The 7,500-nt window shown below is 42.8% G+C and overlaps 5 non-coding genes across 5 annotated transcripts in view; all 5 read left to right on the top strand.

The window, feature by feature from the left end:
• Positions 1–6,102: 6,102 nt before the first annotated feature.
• On the top strand, positions 6,103–6,221 carry LOC133426625 (5S ribosomal RNA). The gene has a single exon (XR_009771916.1). It is a non-coding gene; the product is annotated as a 5S ribosomal RNA (ribosomal RNA).
• Positions 6,222–6,438: 217 nt separating this feature from the next.
• On the top strand, positions 6,439–6,557 carry LOC133426865 (5S ribosomal RNA). Its single transcript, XR_009772149.1, has one exon. It is a non-coding gene; the product is annotated as a 5S ribosomal RNA (ribosomal RNA).
• A 217-nt stretch (positions 6,558–6,774) lies between these two features.
• LOC133426983 (5S ribosomal RNA) lies at positions 6,775–6,893 on the top strand. The gene has a single exon (XR_009772260.1). It is a non-coding gene; the product is annotated as a 5S ribosomal RNA (ribosomal RNA).
• Positions 6,894–7,091: 198 nt separating this feature from the next.
• Positions 7,092–7,210, top strand: LOC133426471 (5S ribosomal RNA). Its single transcript, XR_009771794.1, has one exon. It is a non-coding gene; the product is annotated as a 5S ribosomal RNA (ribosomal RNA).
• A 199-nt stretch (positions 7,211–7,409) lies between these two features.
• LOC133426864 (5S ribosomal RNA) overlaps positions 7,410–7,500 on the top strand; it is a 119-nt gene continuing 28 nt past the window's right edge. The window contains exon 1 of the ribosomal RNA XR_009772148.1: positions 7,410–7,500. This exon is cut by the window's right edge and continues 28 nt beyond it. This is a non-coding gene — a ribosomal RNA (5S ribosomal RNA).

Genomic DNA, 7,500 nt, shown 5'->3' with positions numbered 1-7,500 from the left:
TTTGCACATAATTAAGGCACCTTAACTCCAACAAATAAGCGCTTCTAAATTATTATCACCAACAAATCAATGACATATATTCTATGACTTATCTTCAACTCCATATAAGATGTATTTCAAGCTGCAGCTTCTGCTTACGGCCATACCAGCCTGGAGGCGCTCTGACTTCCTGTTTGTGCAGGAAGTGTGACGTGGCAGTTTGTTTGAGCAGGACACCAGGGAGCACGTGGTGGAGGAAGGAGAAGGAAAGATCAGGCCACAAACCTCCTGAAAAGAGAGTGGAGGAACCACCTCCCCCCCCCCAGCAGCTTCGCTGTTTGGGGGGAGTTTGTAACGGACGGACGACATGGCTTTGAACAATGGCAAACGGAATGCAGACAATGAGAAGGTCGACCGAACCTATGAGAAGGATCTGACTATTGAGGTGGAAATAGAGGGGGAGGACAAACTTTCGACAATGGATTTGCTGAGGATAACAAAAGAGAAATGTGGAATAGTAATTGGGTGCAGGTTCAAGACGCCCCGGAAGTACGAACTGACAATGAAAGATGCGGCTGGGAAAGAAAGATTAATGGAGGGTTTGAGAGTCGGAAACAACACGATCACCGCCAGAGAGATAAACAACATCGAGATGGTGGTATCATTCATGTCGTTGCCAGTTTACATCACGGACGGAGAAATTCTGGACAAACTGGCACTTTGGGGTGTGTCTGCCGTCTCCCCTATAAAGAGGAGGGTGTGGCCTGGGACTGACATCGCGGAAGGCACTCGCTTTGTCAGAGTGAGATTCCCGCAGGGAGTATCATCGCTGCCTTACTCCACAAAGTTCGAAACATTACAGGGCATGGATCACTTTAGAGTGATCCATGACAAACAAGTTAAAGTGTGTAGACTGTGCATCCAACCGGGACACATTATGAGGGAGTGTCCGGACTTCCACTGCTATAAATGCCTGAAACAAGGACACTTTGCGAGGGAGTGCGTGGAGGAGTTCCATGCAGAAGTTGATGAGGAGGAGGAGGTGGAAGAGGAGATGAGGGAAGCACTGGCAGGGGACGGAGATGAACGGGAGGAGACCCCGTCACCGGCCGAGAGGGAGCAGGAGAGGGAGAAGCTGCTGGCTGAGGGAGTGGAGACGGAGGATGGGCGTGGCCCCCAGACTGCGGAGCCGGAGGCGGTCGGAAGGCTGGAGGTGAGCCGCAGCGCAGCTGCGCCCCATCAGTCCATGGAGGACGTGGGTATCGGGAGCAGCATGGACGAAGTGATGATGGAGGGAATCGGCTCGTCGGTGGAGGAGAATATTGGGGGGGAGGTGGTTGTGGTTCCACCACCCGATGTCCATGCCACTCGCCCCAGGGACAGATCCCCTCATTCGGCAGGCGCCAGAGTCGGCAGTGATCGCACGGGGGGGGTCCTGACGAGGGGAAGAGGTAGAGCCGGCAGCGGAGTCAGGACCAGAGGGGGTCTTTCCTCTAGTTCTGCACCTGTGAGGGATGAGAACCTGGCAGGAAGTGAACCAGCTGATGACTCCCAGGTATCACTTGAATCTTCTGAGGGGGAGGACACAGATCTCAGTGCGGTATTTATTAACAAATTGAAGAGGAAGGCGAAAGTGAAGAAGGGGTTAAGTGTGAAAAAATAGTGTCTATGGGTTCTTGTCTATATATTTTGCTTGAGTTTTGTTCATTTCTCTTTTTCTTTTTTTCATCATGACGTTAAGTTTTTCTTCTCTAAACGCCAATGGCTTGAGAACAGGAAATAAGTTACAAAGGGTGATCAATTTATGTAGCACAGACATCATATGTCTGCAAGAAACACGATGGGATGAGGAGGTGGTGAAAATGGTAAGGAAATTTTGGCCAGGGCTTCTTTTTTATAGTAACGGAACTACGACTGCAAGGGGGGTGGCAATACTTTTCAAAAGAAATACAGCATCCAATGTGAAACAGTGCCACATGGACACAGAGGGAAGAGTGGTGGGGATCGAATTTTATGTGCAGAAGGTTTTCTTTAAGTTATTTTGTGTTTATGCCCCCAACATAGAGAAGGACAGGAATCTTTTTTTCGATAGTCTTGAGCCTTGCTACACGGGAAACTGTATCATTATAGGGGATATGAATGTCTGGTTAGATAGACTAGATGCATCAAAAAACACTATGTTTGGGACTGATGCATCTAGGAGGAAGCTGCTGATGCTGAATGGGATGTATGATATTATAGATAAATGGAGGTGGGAAAACCCTGATAAGAGGGAGTTCTCCCGACGACAGGTGGTATTGGGTGTATTAAAGCAAAGTAGAATTGATATGTGTCTAGTAGCGAAAAGTATAATGAACTATGTCGGCACACTAACATATAATTTTAATACCATAAGTGACCACGCAAACCTCATGGGGACGATAAAAGTAGGGGAAAGAGGGAGGGGTGGGGGAGTATGGTGCCTTAATAATAGCTTGCTTAGGGATAATAAATATAAACATAGGATACGAGAATATTTAAAAGCCATGTCGGACAATCAAGGCATGTTAGATGATACGGGTCGATGGTGGGAACAAGTTAAAAAAGGAATTAAGGCAATAAGCCTTAAATATGCTAAACACAAGAATGCATATAAAAAGAGAAGGGTAAAAGAAATAAAACTATTAATAGATACTGAACTAGAGAGGGCAGATAATGATGCCGGTTGGAAAGTGGACAACTTATTGAAGTTAAAACATACGCTCCATACATATGAAGTAGAAGATTGTGATGGCGCTATTATTCGAAGCAAAGCCAGATACGCTGTGGAGGGGGAAAAAAACACAGCTTTCTTTCTGGGGATGGAAAGACAGAAACAAGAAAAGAATTATATAGATGAACTTGAAAAAGATAATGGTGATCGGGTGAATGACATTACGGAAATCTGCAGTGTGGTTGAAGACTATTACAGATGCCTCTTTACGGAGGAGGAAAATGATGATGAGTGCATGAAAAGAATACTTGACACTGTGTCCGCAAAGCTCTCCAGTGAGCATGCTGATTGCTGCGACAGGGATATAACGACTCAGGAAGTGATGGAAGCTATAATGGGTGGAAAGTCCAATAAGAGCCCCGGCTCCGATGGCCTGACCTACGAGTTCTATAAAGAGTTCATTGATTTTTTAGCCCCCATCTTGGTGACTGTAATACAGAATATTGAAAGAACACAGCAAGTACCTCATTCCATGACACTCAGCATCATCACGATCATATATAAAAATAAAGGTAGCAAACTCAAATTAGAAAACTTCAGACCCATCAGTCTGCTAAACACAGACTACAAAATATTGGCAAAAGTGTTGGGCAGTAGAATCGGGAAAATAATAAATACGATTGTGGCACCGACACAGGCATATGGGATACCGGGTAGGGACATCAGCGACACCATAATAACAGTTAGAGATGTAATTCATCATATGAACACGAACGGAGAAGGAGGGATTGTTTTGGGGGTCGACCTAAATAAAGCTTTTGACCGAGTAAATCACAATTTTCTCCTCAGCACTTTAAAACGGTTTGGGTTTGGAAGTAGAATGATTACGTGGGTTGAATTACTATACAAAAACGCAAAGAGCCAAGTCAAGTGCAATGGGTTCCTAACAAACACTTTTCCATTACAGCGTTCTGTTAGGCAGGGATGTCCCATGTCCTCCCTCCTATATAGTTTATCTGTTGAACCCTTAGCAACGTTCATAAATAGTAACAATAACATTAGGGGGATTGAACTACCGGGAGGAGGGAGGGTTACCATGTTGCAATACGCAGATGATACAACAATAACAGTTCAGAATGCAGACAGTGTACAAGAGGTAATAAACCATATTGAGATTTATGGCAGAGCGTCTGGGGCGAAAATTAACATAGGGAAATCGGAAATTCTATATGTGGGTAAGGACAATAATAACCGGTGCAAACTCAACTTTAAAATAGCAGAAGACCAGATCAAAGTATTGGGGATTTATCTAGGAGTGAATGAGAAGGCAGCCAGAGATTATACGTGGACAGGGGTAATAAATAGAATAAAAAGAACAATTAATTATTGGAAATTAAGAAGCTTGAAACTAAAAGGCAAGATTATTATAATAAATGCTTTGCTGATGTCAAAACTGATACATTTTATAGCGACTATAGATATGCCGGAGTGGGTGGTGAAAGAGTTAAACTCTATCATTTCTCTTTTTCTTTGGGATGGTAAGGGAGTGAGAATATCTCACCAGACATTAATGGCTGGGTATGAGGAGGGAGGGCTTAAGTTGGTAAATATTGAAATAAAAAAGAAGGCAATTAGGATAAAGACGATTGTTAAATATTTGTATGATAAGGTAGATTATGCGTGGAAACGTTTCTTCAGGCAATATATACATAAAGCTGGGAAGTGCGAAGAATATGGTCTCTTGATGGCTTTAAAAAAACATATGCACGAAGGCATCCCGGAGTTCTATAGGGAGGTGTTCAGCGCCTGGGCTGCATTTTTGCCACAGATAGACTATGACTGCACAGATATAAATATGGTTATCAATAACCCCATTTTCTTAAATAACAAAATGTTAAATCATGATAACACACTCTATAATGCTATCTTTTTTAGAGCTGGGATAAGACAAGTTAAAAACATAATGTATGAGGTGATGCCTGGCCTCCTGCCAGAGCATTCAATTGTGGATATGATCAGACATGCTGATTTTGATGATCATGATATTAGAAGAGGAACTATTATTAATACATATGATAAAATCAAAAGCAGTATGAACATGGAATGGATAGCGAGGATAAATAGTGATGACGAAAAAAGGACGGAGGGGGATTGGCCGGAGCTGTATATAGAAAGAGAGAATTATAGGATCTGCTTGAGTAAACTGAAGGTGAAGATTGTATATGGCATAATGTTGGAAAAAGTCTTAAAGAGGCCTGCCTCGGATACAATGTGGAAGGAGAAATATGTGGGAATGAACATAGATGACATATGGCGTAGTAGAATAAAATATAATAGTATAGAATGTGAAGATAATGATTTTAAAATAAAGCATAATAGGATATTTACCAAGATAATATTGCATCAAATAAATAAAAATTTGAGTAGAATGTGTGATGTGTGTATGAACGGAGAGGAAGATTTCTTTCATTTATTTTTGGATTGTACTTGTTTGGTTCAGTTTTTCGACAGGTTGAAACATACTTTGGTCGAGCATTGGGGAAGTAAATTCATACATAGATTTCATTGGGAACAACTCCTTTTGTTTGGTACAAGTGTTAAAAGCAAAGTTATCAATACCAACCTGCTCAATTTTGTTTTAAGTCACGCTAGACTGGCAATCAGGCTGAGGAGAAACTACTCCCACTTTGAAGGAAAGATGGTGGATGTTTGGGTGATTTTCAAATCAATTTTAAAGAAGGACTTACATCTGGTTTTGAAATATAGTAAAACAGCCTTTGTTGATGCTTTTGTTGACGGAAATAAGTTGGTTGAAGTAACAGAGGGAGACAAGTTGATACTCCACATCTGAAGGGTCTTCATTGGAAGCTATTTTGCGTGTTTCCTTTCTTCTTTGAATCCCTATGTTGAGGGCATCATAATGTGTTTCTATTTCCTTTGGTTTGGGAGTATGTTTTGGTTTTGGGTACGACGCTGTGCATGTAACAATTTACTTGGAGATTTGATTGTTGTATGTTTTCGGAAAAGGAAATGTTTTGACTTGATACTGTGACGAAATGGTAGAAGATTTTGACTGTATAACAATGTTGTAAACCACTTTTCTTGTATACATTTTCATAATAAAAAAAAAAAAAAAAAAAAAAATCTCGCCTGATCTCGTCTGATCTCGGAAGCTAAGCAGGGTCGGGCCTGGTTAGTACTTCGATGGGAGGCTGCCTGGGATTACCAGGTGCTGAAAAAGCTTTTTCAACCAGCAGAGAACGCTCTCGCTTAATCTACCCACACATATTTCAACGTGGTAACAGCGACCGCTCACGTCCTAAAGTGTTTTGCACATGGTTACTCCAACAAATAAAACCAACAAATCAATGACTTATATTCTATGACTTATCTTCAACTCCATATAAGAGGTATTTCAAGCTGCAGCTTCTGCTTACGGCCATACCAGCCTGGATGCGCCCGATCTCATCTGATCTCGGAAGCTAAGCAGGGTCGGGCCTGGTTAGTACTTGGATGGGAGACCGCCTGGGAATACCAGGTGCTGTAAGCTTTTTCAACCAGCAGAGAACGCTCTTGCTTAATCTACCCACACATATTTCAACGTGGTAACAGCGACAGCTCACGTCCTAAAGTGTTTTGCACATAGTTAAGGCACCTTAACTCCAACAAATAAGCGCTTCTAAATTATTATCACCAACAAATCAATGACTTATATGCTATGACTTATCTTCAACTCCATATAAGAGGTATTTCAAGCTGCAGCTTCTGCTTACGGCCATACCAGCCTTGATGCGCCCGATCTCGTCTGATCTTGGAAGCTAAGCAGGGTAGGGCCTGGTTAGTACTTGGATGGGAGACCGCCTGGGAATACCAGGTGCTGTAAGCTTTTTCAACCAGCAGAGAACGCTCTCGCTTAATCTAGCCACACATATTTCAACGTGGTAACAGCGACAGCTCACGTACTAAAGTGTTTTGCACATGGTTAAGGCACTTTAACTCCAACAAATAAGCGCTTCTAAATTATTATCACCAACAAATCAATGACTTATATTATATGACTTATCTTCAACTCCATATAAGAGGTATTTCAAGCTGCACCTTCTGCTTAGGGCCATACCAGCCTGGATGCGCCCGAACTCGTCTGATCTCGGAAGCTAAGCAGGGTCGGGCCTGGTTAGTACTTGGATGGGAGACCGCCTGGGAATACCAGGTGCTGTAAGCTTTTTCAACCAGCAGAGAACGCTCTCGCTTAATCTAGCCACACATATTTCAACGCGGTAACAGCGACAGCTCACGTCCTAAAGTTTTTTGCACATGGTTAAGGCACTTTAACTCCAACAAGTAAAACCAACAGATCAATGACTTATATTCTATGTTTATCTTCAACTCCATATAAGAGGTATTTCAAGCTGCAGCTTCTGCTTACGGCCATACCAGCCTGGATGCGCCCGGTCTCGTCTAATCTCGGAAGCTAAGCAGGGTCAGGCCTGGTTAGTACTTGGATGGGAGACCGCCTGGGAATACCAGGTGCTGTAAGCTTTTTCAACCTGCAGAGAGCGCTCTCGCTTAATCTACCCACACATATTTCAACGTGGTAACAGCGACAGCTCACGTCCTAAAGTGTTTTGCACATGGTTAAGGCACTTTAACTCCAACAAATAAAACCAACAGATCAATGACTTATATTCTATGACTTATCTTCAACTCCATATAAGAGGTATTTCAAGCTGCAGCTTCTGCTTACGGCCATACCAGCCTTGATGCGCCCGATCTCGTCTGATCTTGGAAGCTAAGCAGGGTAGGGCCTGGTTAGTACTTGGATGGGAGAC

This window comes from Cololabis saira, unplaced genomic scaffold, assembly GCF_033807715.1.
Source record: "Cololabis saira isolate AMF1-May2022 unplaced genomic scaffold, fColSai1.1 scf026, whole genome shotgun sequence".
Lineage (NCBI taxonomy): Eukaryota > Metazoa > Chordata > Actinopteri > Beloniformes > Belonidae > Cololabis > Cololabis saira.
This window is presented reverse-complemented; position numbering and strand designations above follow the sequence as displayed.